This window comes from Lactuca sativa, chromosome 5 (assembly GCF_002870075.4).
Source record: "Lactuca sativa cultivar Salinas chromosome 5, Lsat_Salinas_v11, whole genome shotgun sequence".
Classification (NCBI taxonomy): Eukaryota; Viridiplantae; Streptophyta; class Magnoliopsida; order Asterales; family Asteraceae; genus Lactuca; species Lactuca sativa.
In genome coordinates this window covers 354119283-354147209 of record NC_056627.2, presented here as the reverse complement: position 1 = coordinate 354147209, position 27927 = coordinate 354119283, and the positions used below count along the sequence as shown (strand labels likewise).

General features: G+C 35.9%; 1 long non-coding RNA gene across 36 annotated transcripts; it reads left to right on the top strand.

Moving 5' to 3' along the window:
• The first annotated feature begins 3901 nt into the window (after positions 1-3901).
• Positions 3902-15426, top strand: LOC111903538 (uncharacterized). 36 transcript variants are annotated; one of them, XR_008223797.1, is made up of 22 exons: positions 3903-4368; positions 5264-5899; positions 5978-6043; positions 6148-6283; positions 6414-6522; positions 6613-6689; positions 6762-6881; positions 6988-7034; positions 7251-7340; positions 7759-7852; positions 7931-7996; positions 8195-8240; positions 10989-11299; positions 11390-11466; positions 11540-11642; positions 12027-12117; positions 12207-12348; positions 12763-12846; positions 12927-12970; positions 13055-13322; positions 13408-13459; positions 15264-15426. It is a non-coding gene; the product is annotated as an uncharacterized LOC111903538 (long non-coding RNA). The 36 variants fall into 36 exon arrangements; XR_008223798.1 differs by having other exon boundaries at positions 3904-4368; positions 12763-12817; XR_008223799.1 differs by having other exon boundaries at positions 3904-4368; positions 12207-12817; positions 13055-13104; positions 13243-13322.
• The last annotated feature ends 12501 nt before the right edge of the window (positions 15427-27927 follow it).

Sequence of the window (27927 nt, the reverse complement as noted above, 5' to 3'; positions counted from 1 at the left end):
GTTGTTCATACAACTCGGCGAGTCAAGGACTGATCACATTCATAGGATGAAGGAGGACTCGACGAGTTGTTCATACAACTCGGTGAGTCAGATGAAGATGGACTCGATGCTAGTATCGAATATGGACTCGTTGAGACTTTGCTAAACTCAACAAGTAGAAGCGTTTAGAGGATTGGAAATAAGGATAGGACTCGGCGAGTTGGCGGCCCGACTCAGCAAGTCTAGTCAACTGAGAGTTGACTTTAGCCAGAGGGTTGACTTTGACCCGCGGTAAAATAGTCATTTTACCCTAAGTTTAATTATCAGTAATTAATTGAGTATTTGTGGGAATTGTAGCCGGGGAGCTACGAAGCAACACTCAGTTTCTGAGTAGCATTTCTTCAGCCAGCTTGCGAGGTGAGTTTCCTTCCGGTTTAGATACTAGTAGTTCCTGGCTGCGGTCCGATGTCGGGAGGGTCCCGAGAAGTAGTTATGTGTGCTTGATGTCTTCGTGGTTCATGCATGTCAGGATATGTTAGGTGCTAGATGTTCCGGACCTCGGTCCGACGTTGGGCGAGCCCGATGCAGTATATGTATTATATGTTACATGATTATGTTATGTGCAGTTAGTTCCGAACTTTGGTCCGATGCAGTGGGTGGGGCCCAAGCTAGTTTAGGACTTCGGTTCGATGCCGGGCGGGGCCCGAGCTAGTTCTGGACTTTGGTCCGATGCCGGGCGGGGCCCGATGCAGTGGGCGGGGCCCAGTATGTGCTTATATACTAGAGTATGGTATGTGGTAGTTTGGGGGAGCTCACTAAGCTTCGTGCTTATAGTTTTCAGTTCTGGTTGCAAGTACTCCTGCTAGCAAGGGGAACAGCTCAGGATGATGGCATGGCATACACCACAGTCACAGCTTTATCCTGGGAGTTTTATTAAGATATTTTGATATGATATTGACTTAGTTGGATTCGATACATTTACTATGGTATTTTGAGACATAACGATTTATGGTTTTATTATATAACATTTGATGTTGTGGTTTTTAGTAATATTAAAAAAAATGGGTCGTATTTCGGGTTGTTACAAGTTGGTATCAGAGCCTTGGTTTGAGGGATTCAAGCACACTTTCGAGTATGACTGGACTCAAACTAAGGAAATGGTAAAAGATTTTTAAACGAAAAATATTTTCGAAGGAATTTTTGAAAAAGAAACTTAAAAAGAAAAGAGTTTTGAGAAAAAGGAAAAGGGTGTGGTGCATGCGATCAGCCGAGCTCAAGTAAGTACTCCCAAATTACTCATACAAGTTTATGTTATGATTATCAGTTTCAGTTTCAGTAGAACAACATGCTAGAATAGGACTAAGGATCTAGGAGGATGCCTTATGTGCCTGCTATATGTGTTTCAGCTTTATGAGAATTGCATGCTAGTATTGAGTAGACAGCAGTAGGATAACCTATTTAGGTTATGCCTGATAGTATGAGCTTATTATACTATATGTTAGTATAATTTCTCGTTATGAGGATGGAATTGCTTGAGTAGTTTCCTGTGTTCGAATGTTGCTTGCTTTGTGTTTTGTGGGACTCTGAGTGATGGGAGTTAGCCATTAGGTGAATACGTCACATCACATGTGATCAGGGTTGAATAATCTTAGAGTGCTGGATTTCGGCCTACTGCACAGCTCTTGTTTAAGTCTAACCGTTGTGGGAACTAGTCTTTTACTCTAAGGATTATCTAAGCCTCGTCACATGTGGTGGTATTCAGGTGATGACTAATTGGCATTACAAGGAGGCCTTCAGCAACTGAGGACTGGTTTTGGTTGACTCAGAGATTTCCTAAGGGCAAGCCTAGGATGAGAGTAGCATAGATCAGTAGTAGTAGTGACTTGGTGGAGTCAAGGCAATTCTTGAGGAAAGTACAGATAGATGTGGAAGGTAGTATGGGCCCGTACTACTGAAAGCAGAGGATTCGTACTTGAATCAAGGAAGGCCAAGGTGAGACCAGGAAACTTGTAGTAATAGTGATCCCTCGAGATATATCAGTATTTCTGACGTTTGTCGCTATGTGTTTCAAAATGGTGGTCTTATGCCCTAGACCAGCAGTCGGCAGTTCAGGTGTCGGGGAGGGGTCAGGATCAGGCTCGGGGGCTGAGCATTTGGATGAGCAGACTAGGGAGTTTCTCTCTTCAGAGATTACTCGCATCATACTTGAGTAGACTCCTGTGATCTTTGGTTTGATCAAGGAGGGTATTTTGGAGCTGATGGATGAGAAGTTGAGCACCCTTCGTGTTGAGGTGGCGACCATGATGGGGTCGCACACACTCACTTTCAGGGAGTTTAGAGCATGTGGAGCTCCTAACAACCATGGGGCGCGGGACCCCATAGTGAGTACCAGGTGGTTGGCGGACGTCGCCAATGCTTTCCGCACTAGCAGATGTCCTGAGGGGGACAAGGTCAGACTAGCATCATGTCTTCTAAAGGACGGGACACGAGATTGGTGGGAGGAGATCGGGCATGTCATCGGGGATGACGCAACACTTGATGCGATGACTTGGACTGATTTTACTACCAGGTTCAGAGCCGAGTTTTCACCAATTATTGAGAGATGATTGGTTCTCTACTTTATCTAACTGTTAGTAGACCGTATATTATGTTTGTTACTTGTCTATGTGCCAGGTACCAAGCTTATCTGAATTTATCACATTTGACAGCAGTAAAACAAATCTTCTGATATCTCTGAAGGGCACAAATGGTTTGGGACTTTGGTACCCAACAAAACACCACATCAATCTGCAAGCTTTTACAAATGTATATCATGTAGAATGTAGACTTGACAAAAAAACACATTAGGAGGATGTCAATTCCTCGGTGGAATATTGGTGAGTTGGTCATCCAAGAAGCATAATTGTGTTTCACTCTCAATCGCATAAGCAAAATATGTCATTATTGTCGGTTGTTCCCAAGTCTTATGATGAAAACCCATATTTTTGTGCTATAAATTGGTTGATTAAACTCAGTTTAATCCATCATTCTTTCAACTCGATAAAATTATATCATCATATTTGAATACTAAGTTCTTAAAATTTCCTTATGTTCTTTCTTCATCCAAGATATGTATCAACGTTTAAACATTTAGCATATATTTATATGTAACATGACAATTTATGTATTACATTTTGACATATTTATCATTATGAATCTAGATTTCCCTCCTACAAGTACTACTTTTGTAGATCTTAATTTCAATGAGCTATAATAAATCTCTACCATCACGAGGAGCAAGACAATTACTAGTTAAAGCATGTATTGACCTTACATTCAATAGAATTGTACAACTTTTTTAAAAAAACATAGTGATATTGCAATGGAACCAAAGGAAATACACATAATGTCTGGTTTATCAAGAGGAAGGGGAGAGAGATGAGAATGATACGATGGGTAGGAACAATTAACAAACCAGAAGCATGTAAATGAACGAATAAATAAGAAAAAAGGAGATGGTGGGGTGGGGCTAAATGGTGGGCCCGTTTCTTTTTTAAATAACAAAAAATTAAAATTAAAATTAAAAAAAAAGTTAAGGGCAAAAAAGTAATTTCACATAGGTTTAACTAGAAAATTTTAATAGAGTTAATCATAAAGACCACTAATGGGACAAATTTAAAACTAAAATGACCATTGGTATGAAAGGTTTGCTTAAAAGGAATCATTCACATAAAAGAAAGTTTTATAAGGATTATTTAAGGAATAAAAATGAAAACCATAAAGACTATTTGTGAAAAGTTGTCTATAAAATATAAGATAAATTGGGGGTTAAAATTATAATATTCAAGGGACCATTTATGTCAATTATTTGGAATACATATGGAAGTTGGGGGGGGGGGGGGGGGACAAACCGTATTTTACAAAACTCACGATCCGGAGACGTGTAGGTTAGAAAGATTTTAATTTTGGAAAATGTTTTATAAATGACCGTTGGAATTGGGAAGCCAAAAGTTTGGGTCGGTGTATTAGCCCATAAATTATTACCTTCTCCACTCTTCCTTCTTCACTTCATTCATCCCGCTTCTTTCTCCAAACACCGTCGGAGACGACTCATCGTCGCGACCTCTGTAACTCAGCTCACCGGAGACACAAGCACCCCCACCCTTCGTAAGATTCTCACAACCATGTCGGTAATCCTAAGAAGTTATCTTTAAGTTTTCATTCCTTTTCCCTCTTATTTTAGTTCTCTAGGGTTTTCTATATTTCAGATGTTGTAATCTCCTCTGTATGTATGGATACGAGAAAAATCGAAGCATACTCTAGTTTTCTAACTACACAAGCTGTATTGCAACTTAAAAACAGAAGGAAACTGCATAGTTTTCCTGTAGTTTTGTTGACCGTTTCATAAAGGTTTTCTTCTCTATCTTTTTATTGATTTTTTTTTCACTGTAAAATCTGATTTAGCGTGTTTGGTATCGCTTGTTTCAGAATGTGTTCTTATGAATAACCAATTTTATCAGATCACGATGTTTTACTCAAATCTCTTTTTGTGGAAGATTTAATCACATAATGATTATTGTGTTTCTTGTTTCTCTTCTGTTGATTTGCACTTAATTTAGTAATAAAATAACTCTGGTCAAACTCTTGGATTAGTCATGGTTTGAGTGTATTAGGTTTACCATATTATATTTTGTTGGTTTGTTTTATGAGGTTAAATCATGTTTTGATTGTTTATTAACATTTTTACTCGATTCTAATCTTATTTTAATATTGCCTAACAACAAAACAACATTGTTGTCACGGGTTATTATTAGGGTCACATAATCTGTCATATTTATCAAAATATAGTTGGATTCCCCATGTTACATGACTTTCTGAAGATTGTAAAGCTTCCATACCAATCTTAATTTATGTATTTCAGTTACTAATTTGTGGTTATTTGATAGGATAACTGGAGAAGTCAAGGTAAGAAACTAAACTGTACTTTGCTGATTACTTAATATTAATATACATGCAAAATGTCTAATAAGGTGATAATGAAAAATCCTTTCCATATCGTTTATAGGCTACAGAACTTCAAATTGCAAATGTTGTATGCATTAGATGTTGGACAACCATAATTAAATGTATCTGTTTACATGTTCACAACATTTATCACGTGTTACTATGCTTTCCTATTAAGCAACTCGTTTACTAGCCAATTTAGCCATGTAGTGTTAGCTGTTTGATTTAAAACCTTCTAGTAGCTTTTTCTCACTCAAGTAGCTGACAAAGGAGCAGTTAAAAAAGGTTATTACTGATGCAGGAAACAGTGAGGATTCAGACTTGTACTTAGAGTCATCCATCACCTATATATATATATATATATATATATATATATATATATATATATATATATATATATATATAGAAGTAGAAGCTATACCCATCTGTAAGTTTTTACGCAAAATTCTAAGTTAAAATTTTATCATTTTAAAAGTATTTTTAGTTACTTGCCCCTGCAGCTTCTCAACTTGATGTTGTATCAAACATGGTTCCAATTTTTCAATAAATAATTTGTATGCAATGTATCCATTTCAGACCATGTAGCCTTTGATCATCTATTACATGTAAGTTTTTAAAGTGCATTGTTGCTCATTCGCCCATTTAAATTACATAGCTTTAATTACAATGAATGTGCAGGCCTTTTGGTTGTTTTTTTTTTCAAATGACATTGATCCTATCTATAAGTTTGTGGATTTTTTTAACATGAATCTTTCCCCTTCTTCTGATCATGAACCAAAGAAAATTAAGTTCATGACAAAACTGTTCTTTCTTTTTAGCTTACTTACTATATTTTCATTCGTGTAGGTCAACAACTTGAAATTGTTGGATGACATGGCAGAATTGAGTTCAGCCTACTATGTTCCACAACTATATAACAGAGTATATGATGGATGGGGTATAAATGATTATTTTATGGATCTTTCAATCAGCAAGGCATATTGATGCTCAGTTACATGTGTGGTTTTTATTGTAGTGTTATGAATGTAGTGAAGAGGCAAAAAGAATTATTTAATGAGGAGGAAAAAAGCATTTTTTTAAGGTAAAAAATTACACTACTTCCTTCAACACAAGGGAGGGAGGGCGACTTGTAGTTTTCTTTCCACACTTTAAAGAATATATAAACTGTCCAATATTATCTTTCAGGCAAGAATGCATCTCCTATCCTATGCTATGTTATGTGGGGGAGATTAGTATTTAACAAAATAAAAGACAACTTACTTTCATTTATGGTTTGAGGTGCATCACCCTTGTCTCCTGATGTCATGGATTTTCTTAAAGTGTAAGTAATTTTTAGGGCTAAATGCAATATATAACAACTTACTTTCATTCATTTGTATTTTATTTCAGCATCCTATAAAACACTTGATGTTTTTTATTTTCTTATTTAGTTTTTCTATTAATGTGTAAAGGTACACTTTTAGTTCCATTGAATCTCAAATACTTTGCTTTATCAAATTACTGTCTTCAATCCATTGATTACAAGCTGACAAAGCATGGAAACAATATGCAGGTGTACAGGTAGCTATAGCTATGAGTCTATGACCCTGTTTGTGTATTTCTAGAAATACCCTTCTGTTCCTAAAACTTGTGCTTATTTACTATCCTCAGGAAATGATGTGCTTATTCATTTAAAAAATGCTAAATATTGCATGGAAAATGCCTTCAGCACTTATTTAGTATGCCTGGTAATTCTTTACAATTTATATTCGTTATTTAGTCAAGTTTTTTATTTATCTAAAAAGTGTACTTTATTTTAGCAAAATGAGACATCAGGGAAAGGAAATGCCATGTGGTGTGGTCTTTGGTGGGTTAAAATGTTAGAAACAAGTGGTCAACATAAAGAGGGTGTTGGTGCTTACTTTTGTATCTCAGATGAGGTAATAATCAATTCTCTTGTGTGAATAAAAATATAAATATGAGAATTTTGTGAAAAAACTTGAATTTTTTGAAGGAACTTTTCACTTAACTGCGATGCTTGAACAGGCATCTTCTTGCTGTTACGGTTTAGCCAAACCAATTATATTTAGAAAGTATGGATTTCATCTCATTCTTTCTAATGATCTTGTTATTGCAATTTTTGTTAATATTTTAATAGATAATTTTGTTTTACTATTAGTATTTAATAGATAATTTTCTTTAATATTTACTTATAATAGCAATGTATTTATATCTTTTCATCCAAAAAAAACAAACCTTAACTTGAAGAAACACTAACAGGTTTTTTTTTCTTATTATTATTTTTTTAGTGGACGACAAGGGTATTTCAAGAAAAACTTCAATTTTTGTGAACACATCATATGCCAAGTGCAATTTTGTTGGTCAATGCTTTGTGTATGGTATGATAGATTTCATGTTCATATATACACTCTTAATGTAAACCCTCTGGCCTCTACATTTCATCACCATAGATACTGATTTTGTTCACTGAAATTGTATATATTTGAAAAAAAAAACACATCACTAATTTGCTTCCACTTTAGGTATGCATCTGAAACCTTCTGAGATTACAAGTAGATGGAGGAGAGTATGTTGAGTATTATTTTATTAAGGCGGATTGGATACAAAACAAATACTTTATAATTTATTTATCTGCATTTTTTTAAAGATACAAATGGATGACTTATGCCAAGGCATGTATGTCACTTGTACACTAATTTATCCTTGTTGGTTTTGTACCTTTCCAAATAAAATTAAGTTCATGACAAAACTGCTCTTTCTTTTTGGCTTACTTACTATATTTTCATATTTGTGTAGGTCAACAACTTGAAATTGTTGGATGAAGACATGGAAGAATTAAGTTCAGCCTACTTTGTTCCACAACTATATAACAGAGTATATGATGGATGGGGTATAAATGATTATTTTATGTATCTTTCAATCAGCAAGGCATATTAACGCTCAGTTACATGTGTGGTTGTTATTGTAGTGTTATGAATGCAGTGAAGAGGCAAAAAACATTATTTAATGAGGAGGAAAAAAGCATTTTTTAAAGGTAAAAATTTTCAAAACTTCCTTCAGCACAAGGGAGGGAGGGTGCCTTGTAGTTTTCGTTCCATACTTTAAAGAATATATAATTTGTCCAATATTATATATATGTGGGGGAGATTAGTATGCTATATTATTGGGTATATTTTTTAAAGTATACCCTCATCATATGAAAAAGACAACTTACTTTCATTTATGATTTTAGGTGCATCACCCTCCCCTTGTCTCCTGATGTCATGGATTTACTTAAGGTGTAAGTTATTTTTAGGGCTAAATGCAATATATAACAACTTACTTTCATTCATTTGTGTTTTATTTCAGCATCCTAGTTTTATTTCTTTCTATTACAATATTCTACTTTCAACTTTTTCATATGATGACATTATACTTTAAAAAATATACCCAATAATATAGCATACTACTTTTAGCTATTTTATTATTAGGACATTATACTTTTATAGATGTTTATAGCATTGTAATTTCATCTTTCTTTTTTATTATGGCATTCTGCTCTGAACATTATACCCAATTATATCATTTTCTTATTGTGACATTTTAGTATTGTCCTTCCATTTCTTTCTGTTGTTGTTGCACCATTGTAATTTCAACTTATTTTATTTTATTATTATTATAAAGGCGTTGCATTATGAAAGTTCTATGCATTTATAGCGTTGTACTTGTAATATTTCTTGTTAGGACATCATACTTCATAGCAATGAAAATTGCTTTGCTTTGTGTTTATTATGGCATTGGTATAATTGGGTGGATTTTTACAAGTGCAATGCTATATATATATAATAGAAATAAATGAAAGTAGGATGCAACAATACACAAATCAATGAGTGTACATTGGTATTTCTTGCATTTAAACAAATATTAATGCATATACAGTATTTAGGTTTCAGAAGTAAAGTTTGTGGATGTCCCTGAGATATTTATAGTTACTTAAGTAATTCTTGAAAGATACCATTATTAGTGAAAAAAGAAATTGCAATTAATGTTTTTTCTTTGTTTCTCTATCATTGATTTGCGTCATACTAGCAAAATAACTATTGTTAAAATCTTGGATTAGTCATTTGGTCTGAATGTGTTAGGTTTAACATATTGTAGTTGTAGTTGGTTTGTTTATGAGGAGGTTAAATCATGTATTAACATTTTTACTCAATTCTAATCTTATTGTAATATTGGCTGGCTAACAACAACATTGTCATCACGGGTTATTATTAAGGTTGTAAGTAAAGCCTAATTTATTGTAATATTGGTTGGCTAACAGCAACACACTGTCATCACAGTTTATTATTAAGGTCACATAATCTACCTGCCACACATTTATCAACACATAGATTGATTCCCCATTGTTATATAAATTTCTGACGATTGTAAAGCTTTATTTATGTATTTAATTCTAAATGACCATATACGATGCCAAGGTAAATAACCAAACCCTACTTTACTTAACATATATATATATATATATATATATATATATATATATATATATATATATGTTGTCTCATAAGCTTGTATGTTCTAGTTGAATGTTATTTAGATGCTAAGCTATAAAACATTAGATTAAATATTATACTTTCATAATCTAACCTATGAGGACATTGTAATTTTTATTATCTTTCCTATTAAGTCACTGTGCTTTGAAAAACTAAACATGTTTGGTTTTGGATACCAATTATAGCATTATAACTTCAAAGTTTTATTATTAAGATAGTTTACTATCAAAATCTAACCAATTGCATGCAACATTCTACTCCAAATCGTAGCATTATATTTTCAAAGTCCACCCTTTTAAGACACTGTAGTAATACATTCTACTTTAGAATCTAAACTTGTTTAACCATGGTTACCAATTATAACATCATACTTGATTTTTATTTTATTTTTCATATTAAGACATCATAGGTATTTATTAGCAGTAAGTCTATTATTAGAACCAAATCCAGTTCACAATTGAGTATTATTTGGATTACAAAACATTTTATTTATGCCTTAATCTTTCAAGATTCCACTAAAAGTCGTGTAATGTTGTGGCATGAATAACCGATTCAAGTTCCACAATCAATTACATGGCTTTAATTACAATGAATGTGCAGGCCTTTTGGTTGTTTTTTTTCAAATGACATTGATCCTATCTATAAGTTTGTGGATTTTTTTAACATCAATCAGTTACCCCTGCTTCTGATCATGAACCAAATCCATGGGAATTGAATGTTAGTGCATTTCATGTGATACAATTTGTTTCCATCTTTTCATAAAGTTGAATGAGATATGGCTGAGGTTCTTTCTGAAAAAAAAAACAATTTTATAGGAGTATAATAGAATAACTATCCGTAAATATATTTTAACCTTTCTCAATTGCATCAGTTGAAGGATTTTGTTCGTGATAGTTCGTCCGAAAATGTTATTCCTAACATGACTTGTTCTAAATCAGCATGTTGTTTTTCTTTCCTACCTTTTCTATTTTAATCCCAAGAGAAACTTAGGTCATGTGTGGTTCATGGGTTCCATATAAATTTGAAGGAATTGGAATGGAAGATTCCATAAGTTACACATTTGTTTGACAAAATAAACTCCCCCAAAATCTGTAATCAAAGGATTTTCCATTCCTAGGGAAGAGTTGGAATTCCTTTATATATTTCTTCATTGAAAAGACTAAATTTTTCCTTACAACCAAAATATTATTTTTTAAATCTTGCGTCTTCTTCTTTATTTTCACACCTAATTTATCCTAATATACAACCCTGTAAATGTAGATATTATATTCAATTGTTATATTATTAATTATTTATTTTTCTTCATAAGTCATTTTTAATGTGATTACTTTTTCTTTTTATGTTTATGAAAATTAGAGTATGTATTTTTGATGTTTATATAATTAGTGTTTAATAATTGTCTTATAAGTAAAATCTTTTCCAGTAAATAACAATTCTATTGATTAAAAAAAACGTCACTAAAGGGTGTTTTTGTCATTTAACCATACATGACAGATTCCAATTCCTTTGACAAATTCCGTTCATTACTCTGCAACAAGAAAATGTTTCAGAAACCAAACAGAACTTGTGGATTAGAAAAGGCAAAGAAGAAGCTCCCGAGAATCAAAGTGATAACATGCATGTTTTTACCCTTAACACTACAAAAACACTTGATGTTTTTTATGTTATTATTAAGTTTTTCGGTTAATGTTTAAAGGTACACTTTTAGTTCCATTGAATCTCAAATACCTCACTTTATCAAATTACTGCCTTCAATCCACTGATTACAAGCTGACAAAGCATGGAAACGAGATACAGGTCTACAGGTAGCTATAACTATGAGTCTATGACCTTGTTTGTGCATTTCCAGAAATACCCCTTTGTTCCTAAAACTTGTGTTTATTTATTATCCTTAGGAAATGATGTGCTTATTTATTTAAAAGATGCTAAATATTGCATGGAAAATGCCTTCAGTACTTATTTAGTATGGCTGGTAATTCTTTACAATTTATATTTGTTATTTAGTCAAAAAAATTATTTATCTAATAAGTGTACTTTCTTTTTAGCAAATTGAGACATCAGGAAAGGGAAATGCCACATGGTGGTGGTCTTTGGTGGATTGAAATGTTAGAAACACGTGGTGAATATAAACAGGGTGCTGTGTTTAAGGTAATAATCAATTCTCTTTTGTGAATAAAAATAAAAATATGAGAATTTTGTGAAAAAACATATTTTTTTTGAAGAAACCTCTTCGTTTAGCCGTGATGCTTGAACAAGCATCTTATTGCTGTTACCTTTTAGCCAAACCAATTATATTAAGAAAGTATGGATTTCATCTCATTCTTTCTCATGATCTATACAAGAAATGCGAGCAGACAGTGAAGTTTTTGTAAATATTTTAGTTGAAAATTTTGTTTTACTATTAGTATTTATAGATTTTTTTCTTTAATATTTATTCATAAGAGCAATGTATTTATAGCTTTTCATCCAAAAACAACAATCGTTAACTTGAAGAAACACTAACACTTTTTTTTCTTCTTATTATTTTTTTAGTGGACAACAAGGGTATTTCGAGAAAAACTTCAATTTTTTGCATAAACATCATATGCCAAGTGCAATTGTGTTGGTCAATGTTTTATGTATGGTATGAGTATGAATATGATAGATTGTTTTTCTTTTTACATTTGCTGGCAAGCAACTTAAGGCATAATAATAGTGTATGTCTATCTGCAGCAACCCGGGACCCAACACGTGTATGATTTTCCAAGGTAAAATTAATATTGTGTAGACTTGTATAATTTTCCTGATGCTCTTCAGGATTATGTATAACATCCACCTGAAGAAGTTGATGAATGCATACTCTGATAGACACGAGGTAATTTTTTCATTATTTAACAAATGTAACTAACTACTCTTTTTTTCAATGTTTAATTAATAGTCTGATCTCTTTGAAAAATAAAAAGGTGCAACACCACATCACCTCTACCACCTAATTCAATGGTGCAACAAAACCTAGAATTCAATACGAGTATGTAGTCCGCTTTCTAAAAACTCTGGATGAAATTAGTTTAATAGGAGAAGATTTTCAAATAAGACATGAGTAGTTGATACAGACGTTTCACATACATGGGATTAATTTTGCCTAAATCAATGTACATTTTTGTTGTTCCATGGTTTGGTTGTTTTTTTATAACCTCTAGATTTCATACTCATGTATAATATACATTCTTAGTGTAAACCCTCTACATTTCATCACCATAGTTACTGATTTTGTTGTTGTGGTAGTTAGTGGTAGAACAAGGGTACAATGTCGTTCTTCAAGAGAAATTGAAGAAAGGAAATTGGTAACTTACAATTTACATCATAAGTTTGTGTACGCATCTGCATTATACTTTCTTCACTGAAATTGTATATATTTGAAAAAAACATATCACTAATTTTCTTCCACTATAGGTATGCATCCGAAACCTTCTGAGATTACAAGTAGATGGAGGAGAGTATGTTGAGTAGTTTATTATTTTTTAAGGAAGATTGGTTACAAAACAAATATTTATAATTTATTTATCTGCATTCTTTTAAAGATACAAATGGATGACTTATGCCAAAACTCTCAGTCAGCTTTTGGTTTTGGGTTAGTGGCCCATGCCCAAGGCATGTCACTTGTATACTAATTTATCCTTGTTGGTTTTGTACATATCTAAAGAAAATTAAGTTCATGAAAGAACTGTTCTTTCTTTTTGGCTTACTTACTATATTTTCATTCGTGTAGGTCAACAACTTGAAATTGTTGGATGACATGGCGGAATTGAGTTCAACCAACTGTGTTACACAAAGCATATGATGGGTTGGGTATGGTAACTTTATGTATTTTTCAATCATTGATGCTCAGTTATGTGTGTCTGTGTGGTTGATTATTCCAGTGTTATGAATGTAGTGAAGTGCCAAAAAGCATTATTTAATGAGGAGGCAAAAAGCATTTTTTAAAGGTAAAAATTTACAAAACTTCCTTAAGCTAATTCTTTTTACTAGTGTTCTTTGTTGTCTTGGCTACATCTCATAATTGAAAAACTATTGTTTTGCAATCTATAAAGTGTTAGACTACTAACGACACATCTTGTTGTTTGTTTGCATTCTATCAAAATATAAATTATGGTACAAGTTTAACTACATTATTTACCATTTATGTTAGATTAATATTTCTTAAATCAAATGTAATGTAACACCCGTTTTCCAGGATGGACCGATTTAGGTTTCAAGGAGTTAAAATGTTGATTTTTGGAAGAAATGGGGTCTCATGACGTGACCTTTGAGTGGTCACAATGTGAGGAGGGTTAATATGTAAATTTTGTTTCGAACTGATCTCACGACGTGAGAACTGATGCAACCCAAGCCCATGATCTTTTAGGGTTTTCTTTGTATTTAAGCCCCTCTAAACCTATTTTAGGCTTCATTATCAGCTTCTAAACCCCCTTTTCACCTCAGAAAACACTAGCCCTCATTCCTATATTGAATCTTGGCTTTTTTGAAGCATTTCTTGGCTTAAAGAAGAAGAGAAGAAGAAGAAGAAAACGGTGATGTTTTGGAGAGGCTTGCAAGGAATCATCATCATCACCTCACATTGTTTCTGGACCCTTGTAAGTGTCAAAGCTTCCACCGTTGTTGTAGTTTGTGGCTAGATCTAAGTTTTGTCCCATTTTTCTCCCTAGTTGACCAAGTTTGAATGAATGGAAACCATAAAGTTAGGAACTTTATAGGTTACAAGGGTCTTTAGAGTGTCATGAAGTTCAGATTTAGTGAATAGTTGGGTTTTGGAACCTTTCATGAAAGTTGGATAATCTTTCCTTCAATATTGATTCAAATGAGATCTAGACATGTATTGGACATACATGTTTTAAAAGGCTTAAAGGATAATGACTTAAATCATTATATTTTGACTTTAGACTATGCTCACGACATGAGGATTGAATGACCTCGTTTCTGTTAAGCTTCTTGGGGCTCACGACGTGAGAAGACTGCTCACATCATGAGGTCAGATCTAATGCCTTTTCATGTCTAAGTTAGCTAAGTTGAGTTAAGATGAGTTGGAATCGGACCAAGTGAGCTCTCATGACGTGACCAAGGGTTGGTCACAACGTGAGGCTAAATAGTTGACATCATAGGATGTTGATTTTGACTTTGACCGTTGACTTTTGGCTTGGGTTAACTTTTGAATTGGGGTTAACTTTTGGTTAAATTTTATTTTTAGAAGGTAGGCATAGGGTTTACCTTGTGTGGATTGATAGGAGGTGTTAAGCACCCACCATTTGGCAAACGAGCAGTTAGTTGTGGGTCGACACGATATTAAGTTGAGTGTTAGTCGGCTTTGTGATTCAGGTGAGCCTCCTCATTGTACTTATGGGTCAAAGGCACCAATTTCAACCCACTGGATTATGTTATGTAGAAAAACCTGGTGGTGGCACCTGGTAATTGCATGAAAGACCGTGGCTCCCAAGGACGTGGCTCCCAACAATTTGTATGCAAGACTAGGGTATGGACCTTGGTAGTTATATGTAGAATGCTAGTTGTCTTTGTGATACTTTCATGGAAGACCAGAAGGTGGCTCTTAACACTTGTTTGTAAGACCCAGGTTTTGGCCCCCGACTTGGCAAGGAAATACCATGATACGACTCATGTCATAATGAAAGTTATAAGACTATGGTTGGCACATAGCTTGCTCTATTGTATGTATAGTATGTGGTATATTGGGGAACTCAGTAAATTTTGTTTATAGTTTCATGTTTATGGTTTCAGGTATATCTAGGCTCGGCATGACTACACAACATCCCCGACGTTTTGTGCGTTGATTATTTATGACTTTTACTCTGATGTTTAAATGATATAATCACTTTGGTTGGTGTTGGAACAAATCGTTTGTATTGTTTATGGATTTAAAAATGAAAATTTTTACTATGAATTTTTGGGATGTTACATGTAAAACATTATGTTAGAAAAATATTAAAGAGACAAAATAGGTATTTCGATTTGGAACAAAATAACTAAGGTTGTTTGATAATTCTTAATTGAGAAATCTTCAGAAAAGTCCCAATATTTTGGTTTAGTTTAGGCAAAAGTCCCAAATTTTATTTTTTTAACAAAAAAGTCCTGAAGCCGGATAAAAAATTCAAACCAGTCATTTTTTTATCTGTAAACTATTTTTTACACGGTTACATCTAGAAAAGTCCCATTATTTGGACCAGTTTGTAACACCCCATTTTTACTACTCCCATAGATTGTAATAATAAACATTTATTAAGGAATACAAAGTGGAAATACATTACTTTTGTGCCCAAATAATCATTTTCATTATGTAGAAAACATCGATACGATTCCATATATGCATAGAACCCGTAAATCGACTTCATATGAAGAAGTTATGCTTCCTCAAAGTTTCACGATTAAACAAGCATGACTATGCGCGCCGTAAAATACGAATAAAAGTATATTACTTATTAGCCTTAGTGATCTAAACAAAAGTTGTAGTAGTCATAAAACCGAGAGTGTATATACAGAGAACGTCCAAATCTGACTTCAGTTGAGGAAGTTACGATGTTTAACGGTTTTAGTGTAGCAGTGCAGAAACCGAAATTTAGATTGGTCGATTTCTAGTAAAGACAATCTAAACGAGAGTTGAAGATCTCGTTAAAATGAGTCCTATATAAATTCAGTCAAGAACCGACATCGGACGAGAGAGTTATGAATTTTAACGGACTTTAACAGTCTAAGCCTATTAAAAATATAACTTTAAAAATAAAGTAAAAATTAGCCAACGAAGTCAAAATGAAAGTTGTAGATCTCGTCGATAGCTACTTGTGGATATAAAAGCTATCAAAAACAAAACTCGTACGAAGAAGATACAAATTTTATAAGAACACATAATTTCTCGCACGCAGTCGCGCCCACACAGAGGGCACGACGCGCCTCTGCCCTCCCATAAGATCCTGCCATGTGTCACCACCCATTGTCTGCCATGGCATCACTACTGACCAAGGGCACGGCAGGCCTAGACAAGGTGCATGGCGCGCCCCCTTCGCAGCTTATAAATACTTCTATTTTGTTGCTCATTCTTCCATACCTTTCTCCAGAACTCTTTGGAATTTTCTCCTAGATTTTAACCATTTACTCCCTAGTTCTCGGCCACCTTTGCGAGGCCCTACGACATCAAAGAAACGATGATTAGAAGCTCTCGGGTTAGAGTTCTGTCCGCATAATTATCTGGTTTCGCTAGAAACTCTATGTAAGTTAGGCTACACTTACTATTCTTTAAGTGTAACTTATATTCATAGTCGTTGTTATGAACCTATAATTAAGATTTATCAATTATTCCAAGTCATTATACGGATTGATCTACATACGGGATGATGTCTAGGCTGGATTTAGTGAGGTGTTTAAAGTGAGATTTCCAAACAGTCTATTATCTATGCCAAACGGACCCTACTTCTGATATATGATCCTACCTGTTTGTTCCTTACTTGATAGATCTTGATGTAGACATTCAGATTAGTGAGGAATCGAGACTATAAATTATATTCATCAGGATTGTGAATCTAGGCTAAAACTTAGTGTTATGCATTTAGGTCTTTGTGAAGTGTGAAGGCGAAGCGCTACCCTAACTTCGAGTCACCTACTCGGTCCAAGTGAGTTCTCCTCACCATATTGTATACTCCAATATGTATCCTATGTATGTTAGGATATAGTTACTAGGTAGTATCCACTTAGGCAATTAGACTAGGATAGTTAGTTTCCTGTTATGTGGACTGTTGCTATTTGTTGATATGTATATGTGGAGTTGAGGGTGGACCAACCTTGTAGTCATGTCAAAACAACCGAAAGTTTATCATAGTGAATAATATCAGAGTACAAATCACATAATGTGGAAAACACGGGTAGATGTAGTGCGATCAAGCAAGGCCCTTCCCTTTTAAGCTGGATGTACCTGAAACATAAACTTAAAACCATAAGCACAAAGCTTAGTGAGCTCCCCTAAAATACCACATACCATACATACATTACAGTAAAAAACATATTGGTTCTATTTCACCCACTTCGGTATCTTTCAACCGGTACTGGGTCTATTTCACCCTTTCGGTATCTTTCAACTGGTATTGGGTCTATTTCACCCCCTTCAGCATCTTTCAATCGGTATTGGGTCTATTCCACCCCTACAGCTAGCACATACAAGCATAGTAGGAAATTGTCACAAAGACAACTATCAACCTCTAAACATAATTCGGTGGGTTGGCATTGGTGCCTTCAACCCACGAGTATAATGAAGGAAACTCACCTCTCGATCGATAATCAACTACTGCTGCTCTCACGGTCAGCTACATCAATGCTACACCACATATGATAATCATACAAGGCAAACCTTTAGTCTACCCTTCAAAACCAATAGTTGACCAAAAGTCAACGCCGAAGGTCAATGGTCAACATTCCCATCAGCTCACCCTCACGTCGTGACCTGCTCTCTGGTCACATCGTGAGAATGGACTCGACTCAACCCCACTCAGTGAGTCAAATCGATCACAACTCATCCAACCAGATTCCTTAATTTGGGACAAACTCTTTTCTCACGTCGTGAGATTCCCATTTCACATGTCGTGAGACCTGTTCTGACCAAATTTGAGCATTAAACTCTTAGTCCTTTAAGGCATCAGGCCTTGCTCACGTCATGAGGTTCAAGAATGTGGGTCAAATGGTCAATGGTCACTCACGTCGTGAGCACTATGGCTTACGTCATGACCCTCCTCCCAAAATGTAAGAATTAAGTACCTCAAGGATTCAAATGCTACAATTCTCCCCCACTTGAATCAGGCTTCGTCCTCAAAGTCCGTTGCTACAAATAACTTTGGATAATGTTCCCTTATCTCATTCTCATGCTCCCATGTCCATTCTGAAAGTAATTCATGACCCATGACCTTGTTCCTCAAGGCCTTCGTCTTCTGATCAAGGATCGCCACTGATCTTTCAATATAATTCAGGCGATCATCCACCTTGATATCCTCCAATGGAACCACCGTGGAATCATCAACACAACATTTCTGCAGCTGAGAGTCGTGAAATGTGTTATGGATCTGACTAAGCTCATCGGGTAGTTCCAAGAGATAAGCCACCCTGCCTACCCAAGCCACAACCCTAAAAGGACCGATATACCTGGGGCCCAACTTGCCCATATTCTTGAATTGGATGACACCTTTCCAAGGTGACACCTTTAGGAGAACCATATCCCCGACCTGGAACTCCAAGTCTGATAGACATCTGTCTGTGTAGCTCTTTTGCCGACTCTGCGCTATCTGAAGTCTACCACGAACCTGCTGAATCATTTCGGTCGTCTTGAATATCACTTTGGTACTCCCTATAACCCGCTAATTGACCTCACCCCAACATATCGAGGTCCTACACTTCCTCCTGTAGAGCATCTCAAAAGGAGGTCGATTGATGCTGTAACGACCCATTTTTCACGTCCAAAAATTTCATTTTTCAATTAATATTTAGTAAAATCATTTGCAAACAAACATTGTCCGATCGAACCATTTCATAAACATATACTATGTCTGAAAACCAAAACAGGTGAACTATCAAAATATCAGAGTATGAATCCCAGAACAATCCCATGAATGTGGAAAAACAGTGTGTGTGTATGATGTACCGCTACCGCGCCAGCTCCTTCCCCTTCGACGAAGAGGTACCTGAAACCAAAACTGTAAATTGTAAGCACGAAGCTTAGTGAGTTCCCCCATCGTACCACATACCATACGATCACATAACATACATACTGCCAGGCTATTCTGGGGTGCCTGACTACCCGGTGCGGCCATTCTGGGGTGCCGACTACCCGTGCAGCCATTCTGGGGTGCCGTCCTACCTGTGTCAAGCCATTATGGGGTGCTGACTACCCATCTGTCCTATCAACCGAACTCGGGTACTATTCCCCTCCTACTACCACTATCACATATAACATATCAGGCTAGCATATAAACATATCATCACATACTATCAGACATATCTGGGGAGTCTGATCTATCCTTCGGTCCTAACAATTGAACTCTACTACTATCACATGTAACATATCCCGCCAGCATATAACATATCAGGTAGTAGCAAACCTAGATGATATCATAAAGACGATCATCTAACATACAATTCCTACTGGTGGGCCGGCATTATGGCCGTAGACCCACCGCTACTGGAAGGTAACTCACCTCAAAGTAGCTGCTGATTTGAGCGGGAACTGACTGTCTACTGCTGCTGCTGCTGTTCCGGAAGTCTTCCGGCTATAATTCCCACAAAACATTCAGTCAAACACTGCTAGCTGAACATAGGGTAAAATGACCATTTTACCCTTGACCAGGTCAAAGTACAAGTCAAAGTCAACTTCCAATTGACCCAACTCGCCGAGTTGGCTTGCCAACTCGTCAAGTCCCGTCCCATTCGATTGTCCTTAATCCCGACCCTACTCGTCTAGTTAGGCATTGACTCGATGAGTTCTCCTTCTAAACTGATGACCGAAAGTCCTTCATCCTACTCGCCGAGTTGTATGAACAACTCGTCGAGTTTATCTTCATCCGATGAACACCCTATGTTGAGACTCGCCGAGTTATATGAAAAACTCGCCGAGTCTGTTCTTGAGGTAAGAAGATTGCCTTGGACTCGCCGAGTCAGGGCATTGACTCGCCGAGTCTCTCCTTGGATGAGTCTGGCTTCCGACTCACTGAGTCCACCCATGACTCACTTCTACTCAGCATACATGCAAAAAGGGGGAAAATCAGGGACTCGCGACTCGACTCGTCGAGTCTGAAGAACGACTCGCCGAGTCGCATGCATGCAAAAACTGTATACTCGATTCTGCTTGAATCCAGTGCATGCCATTTATAGATCTGGGTTCCTAGGGTTGATTTTACACATAAAGCTTCCAACTTTACGTGCATGCATGCTCAAACAAGCGATTTAAGGACTTTTATGGGGTTAGAAGTGTAGATCTAGGCTTGTTCATGAAAATGGCCCACAAAGGTTGTAGATCTGAGCCTCTAGAGCTCAAATGTGGTCAGATCTGAAGGCTAAACGAACCAAGGAGTCCTCTAAACCACAACCAAGCCAATAAATGGTTCCATAAAGTCTTAAAGATGCTTTAATGAAGGTTTAACCATAGAAACAGAAGAAGGGGTCGAGTTTTTACCTTACTATTCTCTGAAATGAGCTCACAACTTCTGTCCTCCTCCTTCTCCTTGATCTTCCCTCCTTCTCTTCTTCAAAATTTCAAAGAAGCACACACAAACACTCAAATCTCAAAGGGAAAGGTTAGGGTTTGGCTAAGGTTGCTCTGAGAGTGAAGGGGGCGAGCTTGGGGGCGCATAAGGTGGTTTAAATAGGGTGCAAACCCTTGAAATTAGGGTTTTATCCAGACAGCGGGGACTCGCCGAGTCTAGAATACGGACTCGCCGAGTCACCAACTTAAACGTGCTCAATATCCCGGCTCTACTCTGCGAGTCGGGCCTAGAACTCGCCGAGTCCAAGGCTAAAAATGTAAATTACTTAGATAGGTCATACATACTAGGAACCAGGTGCTACAGATGCTAGCATGATAACTGTTGTTATACGAAAATTCCGCTAACAGAAGGTACGTATCCCAATTGCCACCAAAATCTAGAACGCATGCCCGCAGCATATCCTCCAATTTATGGATAGTTCGCTTACTCTGACCATTATTCTGCGGGTGAAAACCCATACTGAAGTGTACCCGAGTACCCAACTCCCCGTGGAATTTCTTCCAGAACCTGGAAGTGAACCGAACATTCCTATCAGAGACCACCGAAATCGGCACCCCATGACATCCCACAACCTCCCGAATGTATATGTCTACCAATTTCTATGCAGAGATAGTCTCCTAAATCGGGATAAACCGCGCGCTCTTGGTTAGCCGATACACGATGACCCATTTTGAACCCACCCAATGCGCCGTCCTAGGCAAGTTGGTGATAAAATCCATCGTAATCTCTTCCCATTTCCAAACAGGAACATCCAATGACTCCATTTTTCCATTGGGTCGCTGATGCCCGACCTTGAATTTCCTACAAATCAATCACCTCTCCACATACCTGATGGGTATTATGCAAAACATATAATTTCCTATATGTGCATGAAACCCTAATTCTTGATCTATGTTTTCTCTAATTGGACATACAACTTTGAACATGTCACACCCCAAAACCATGAACGGCGGAAATGTTCTGGGGCGGAGGACGTCATGTACAGTATCACAACAATGAAAAGCAGTAAACAAGCAACAACGTCATCCATTGCATTAATAATATAATTTTAATACAAGTGTGTTTTGTCAATATATAATAGACACTAAAGTATAAATCAAAAAGAAAGATGAGTCTTGAATGAGCACCATCTTCTCTGGACCTTGCATCGGTACCTGTATATGGTTGACCTGAGGATACAAGTTATTTTGAAAGAGAGTATCAGCTTTAAAGCTGGTGAGATCATAAGTATTTTAGTGTCTTAATTTGTATGGAAGTATTTGTATGTATATGAACTGTAAGTATTGAAAATGTATATGAACTGTAAGTATTTGAAAATGTATATGAACTGTAAGTATGAAAATGTTTTGTATGATCCTAGGAAGCCCTATGTTTCCTACTAATCGTATCCTTCTACCAAGGCATCTAGTGTCTGTGTGTGTGGCTCTTGTAAGAGTGTGTATTTTCCCAAATCTGTCTATCATTAACCAAAAATATAGTTTCTACATTACCGTGCGTCGTGTGAATGTTCACGAAGTGAATGTAATGGGAAAATGAAATAGTACTATGGTGTAGTGTCGAACTACAACCGTACTAATTACCTTAAGTCCAGGGTAATTCTTATAAGTACTATAGTATTTGTAATAAGTGACTACTTCTGTACTCCTATTGCCTTATTTGAGGGATAAGGCATAATGTGATGGCTAGATCCCAGGTAGGCGCTCCCCTGTCAAAGGGATTTTGGGACCCATACACGACCCCTGCATATCTGCAAGCCGTAAACATCCACATTACTATGATCACTTATACCCAATATAACTATCACAATGCGTTGTGATTCATTGGTATAGTTAGATCCTGAAACCGTGTCATGCTATAGCACCTAGTGATGTTTGTCCTACTATCATATATGTAAACGCACTCATGTAAACGTATCTATGTAAACATATTCATGTAAGCATAATCATGTAATAATATAGTAGTGTACTGTAATGTTCTGCGTGTGCTAGTTGCACCGTGTGTTCTCTCTCTATCTAGCATGTATGTTTGTTTCTCATCACTATGTATTATGTTTGTTTCTCATCACTATGTATTATGTTTGTTTCTCATCACTATGTATTATGTTTGTTTCTTTTCACTATGTATTATGTTTTTTTCTCATCACTATGTATTATGACTCATGTATGAACAGACTCTTTGGATGATTCATTGTATTAGTATTAGTATTAGTATCTTCCTAAACTACCAATATGGTAGCTTACTAGTAATATAACTGGTACGTATGAACATGGAAGTATACCCTTGCTACCCAATGGTATTGAATGAACTGGGAGAACCTTTATGACTATATATGTACACATGATATATAACTAATATTTAAACGACCTTCGGACGGGTACCCGATATCCCACCAGACCACATCTCAAGCACGAAAAGGAAATATGGTGGATAGCCTTCCTAAGTCTTTTAAACATTTCTTATATAACTATACATATATAGGCATGCAATTGATAATATAAAAGCATAAAATAAGTTTTGTAAAACCTTTGAACATAATTATTATCTAAGAAAAGATTGACTTGATTTCAATCTATAAAACAGGTTGAAAGCATGTGTTTGATAAAACAGTTTAAGTATAAATAAACATTGGGTTGAAACACAATTGTAAATGAGTTTGAAATGAAACATACAGTGTAAAATGAACAGTTTAATAAGAAGTTTTAAACATATAAAATGTTTATGAAAATCATTTGAAGGAAACTGTTTGGTAAAACGGCTAATAAGTAGCCAATCATTTGAATGCTTCTTATTAATCACATGTGATTGATATAATAACTAGCATGATTCTACCTGTATCCCCCCATAAATCATTTAAAAACATTTAAAACATTGATTAAGGGGTATGGACTCACCTGTTGTGAGTGGTACGGATGAACTGAAGAGGTAGGATGGCTAGGTGTCAAGTGAAGTCTTGAACACACTCTATGATCCTAGTTAACATATAATATCACATATATGTATCAAATTAGTCTATAAACAACTAATAAATAATTCAAGACACCCTAGGACATGCTAAACACCTTTATCAAGTGTTATTAGCCTCTAGGTTTGCATCTAAGTGTTGTAGGGAAAAGCTATTGTGTGTAGGGTTCAAGGAAAACTCCATAAGGGAGTTCACGGCCCTAATGGCACTACCAAATGAGTTTACGGTCGTAAACTCATGAGTTTACAGCCGTAAGCTCATACTTATATGACCATTTGATGTTTGATGCTCTATAAGGCCCTAATAAGCATTCCTACTTAATGGCTTGGTCTATGGAAGAGTTTAGGGCATTATATAACTCCTTTTAGGAGTTTACGGCCCTGGGACCAAATCTCTTGGAGATTACGGCCGTAATCTCCCTTGGAAGGGTATTTTTGGTGTTTACAAGTCCCTAATTTAACTAGGAACTAAACTAGGCTAGTGTACAAGGCTTTAGAATAGTTTATAGCACAATTTGGCCCTATTGTTTGGAGTTCACGACCCTGGAACTTCTTGGGCTATGAACACCTTACTCTTGGTGTTCTAAGGTTGTTTTCTAATCCTAAACACATTAGGGTACAAGTCCAAACTAGTTTCATTACTTAAGGAAGGGACGAGGCACCATTTGACCCTTATAAAAGAGTTTACTCCCCAAGGTGTTCTTGGGCGGTAAACTCTCAGATCTTAGTGTTTTCCTATGATTTCTAGTGTATTAAGCATATAAGAAGCTTTAAAACAACACTAGATAGAAGTACTCACTTTCTGGAACGAAAGTCCGAAGATCCTTGAGAGAGAATTCGGCTTTTCTCTAGTTGGAAATGTAACTAATGAATAAATATGGTTCAGAATCCTATATATAGTCCTGGGATTTTTGGCAGAAAATATTTTATTCACGAAATGAACTCTAATATCATAGAGTTTTGAAATAACAGTGTTGCACAAAACCCTAATGCATCCACTCTCCTGATATCTCCTTAAGTGTAAATCCGGAAATACTCAAACTTATACCCAAAAGTCTGGAAATTCACTGTAACTGTTCTAATCTTCTACTGAATTGATATGGTTTGTATAGAATGCAAATTTCGGGTTGTCACAGAACAACAAATAAGAAACCCTAGGACATCTAGCATATTTTCAAAATTGACTAATTAGGGTTAAGAGAAACATACATTGATTTTTATTGACTAATAACAATGAAAAATCCTTCTGTTGTTGAAGCCTTGAGAGCAAGCACCACAAATGTCGTGCCTTTAGTGGTTCACACCAACACTAGCAAAAAGAAGAAGATTTAGAGAGAGGAGGGAGGCTTAGAAATTCGGTTGGCTCTTCACAACAATATGTGGCCGGAAATTCTAGGGTCGAGGTTCAATTTATAGTGCAGTTAGGAAACCCTAGATAAGTCCAAATCCAAGTTTATCTTAATTTGGGTAATTATCCACTTTCCTGATTATCCACCATGGATTATTCTAGAAACCCTAAGTCCTAAGAAAACCATCCAAACCTTATGTTGGATTCTAGAATGCCTCTTGCTCAACTATTGAATAATTTCACTTCACTCCCTACACTTTTAATTAATTCTTTTAATCCCTAAATTAATTCAAATTAATTTCTGATTAAATATTAATTAGATATTACTATTTCTAATTAATATATTATTTCCATAATATTAACAAATTATTTATTTCAATTTATTAATCAAATAATAAATCAACCTCTCTCTAAAAAATCATCCTGTCAAGTTATGGGCTTAGACACCTAATCCAATGGTCTCCCACTTAGATAAGTCTAATAACTATAATTGGCGGTATAACTTCTAAACTGATTAGAAAATTATAGCTCTCAAAAGCTTTTGTCGAACTCTTACATAGTCAGTTAATTGTCCTAAGATAAGTGATCATATAATCCTCCGTTCTGCAAGATATCATTTGGATATGAGACATGGAACATAATCAATCTCATTGTCCAATACTTTGTTTCTCGATTTCTGATTTGTAATGAAAAAGAACTACTAATTGAACACATCAATTTAGTCCTGGTCGGGCCCGACACTATAAGTCAACACCAAATCACCGAGGGGCCCAAAAATATTGCTTTTTCCCCTTAAGTTTAAAAAGGAACAGATAAACTTTCTCTTATATTCTTGCACTATTTACTCATCAAATCATGCACAACAATACATTTTATAACATCAAGTTACTGATGCGTTTACGTATCATTAATGTATAACCAATTTGTAAACAACAAATCACATATGTCACAACTAGCAAATTTAGGGTTGAGATGGTGATTCATGTACAAAAATTTCCTCTATGTAACCTTGCAACATCTAATTAGTGAAATTCAAACTACAATGTTATTTGAGTACATACGTGCATACCTTGTGAATCAAGTTGAAATAGCCTCATGCAAGCCCAAAACTCGATCCAATAGCTAAGCCCAATCAATTTTGGGCCTTGCCCCATGAATCCTCGGCCTAACACCCTATTGGACTGAAAAGTCTTCCTTGGTCCTTCTTGGGCCAAAAACCCATTTCTTTGGACCTTATTAGATCGAAAACCCTTCTATTGGATCAAATAAAACCCAAAAACCTATACACTGTCACACCCCAAAACCGGAACGGCGGAAACGTTTTGGGGTGGATGACGTCATGTCAAGTATCACAACACATGCATTATAATAATCAAAGTACAAAAAAACATTGCATTAATAGTAATAGTTTTACATGGTTTACATTACAATACATCAAAGTAATACAAGTAAGTATAATAAGTACAACATGGTACTAAGCTATCTTCATCAATAGCTCCGGGGATGTACATGTCTAATGCTGACCTAAGAATACAAGTTATTTGAAAAGCGAGTATCAGCATTTTTACAAATGCTGGTGAGTTCATAAGTGTTTAGTGTCATTTTATCCAAATAACTTTAATAAAAGTGGTAGTTTTAGAGTACCCATTACATTAGTGTCTTTTCCAAAAAATCCTATATTTTCTTTAATAAAAGCAGTCTTCTACCAAGACTGGACGGAGTTATGTGGTAAAAAGATAGTTTACCCTTAATCGCTATCATTATCAAAATACAGAATTTGATTATTAAAGAAAGCAAAAGAAATCAGGGAAATAACATATGCCTCAGCAGTGAAGACTACTGACTAAGGCAACGAAATCATAGACTCCAGGAGAGTATCGAACAAACGACACGCCTGGCTCAGTCTAACAAAGAGAGACACAGACCCCAAATGGTACCAAATGAAAGGTACGACTAGCAAGGTCTAAAAACAGAGGATACAGACCCCAGACAGTATCAAATGAAAGATACAGCTAGTAAGGTCTAAAAACAGTGAATACAGACCCCAGACAGTATCAAATGAAAGATACAGCTAGCAAGGTCTAAAAACAGTGTGACTCTGAGAGTGGGATTCCAGCATACAGTGTAAATTGCTGGTAAAATACAATGTAAAATACCGTTACCTTAAGGCCATGAATTATAAGGTAACCTGGGATACTCGTAACCATACTAACCGACACTAGAGTACCTAACGCCCTGCAAGCATCTATAAATGTGACATTTGTCACCCCTTGGCTTGGTAGGCCGTGGACTGTAGCTAGCAGTTAGGGTGCGGGGGTGTCAATCCCGTATAGATCTATACACACAATGTCCGCTCTCCTTACAGGAGACTCTGGTTACCAACTAGACGACGGAGAAGGCCGTGTCCCGAAGATGCATCCCAAATAGTGGGTAGTGGGTTTCCAATATAAGTGTTGAACTAGAGGTAGAGACCCATAACTGAACTGACTAGAGTAAACCTATATGGCTATGCTCGTATACATAATATATAACTAATGAATCAAACGACCTTCGGATGGACATCTGATCCCACCAGACCACATCTCAACGAAGAAAAGGAAATAGGGCGGACAAGCCTTCCTAAGTCCTTCAATCATTATTTATATGCATCTATACAAGCATGGACATACATCTAACTACGTTTGAGTGTGAAACAAGTGAAAACATATAGTGGAGTATAACCAAATCGTGATGTATAGCCGAATCGTGTGGAATAACCGAATCGTGAAGTATAAGTGTACAGTGTGGAATAACCGAATCATGAAGTATAAGTGTATAGTATGGAATAACCGAATCGTGAAGT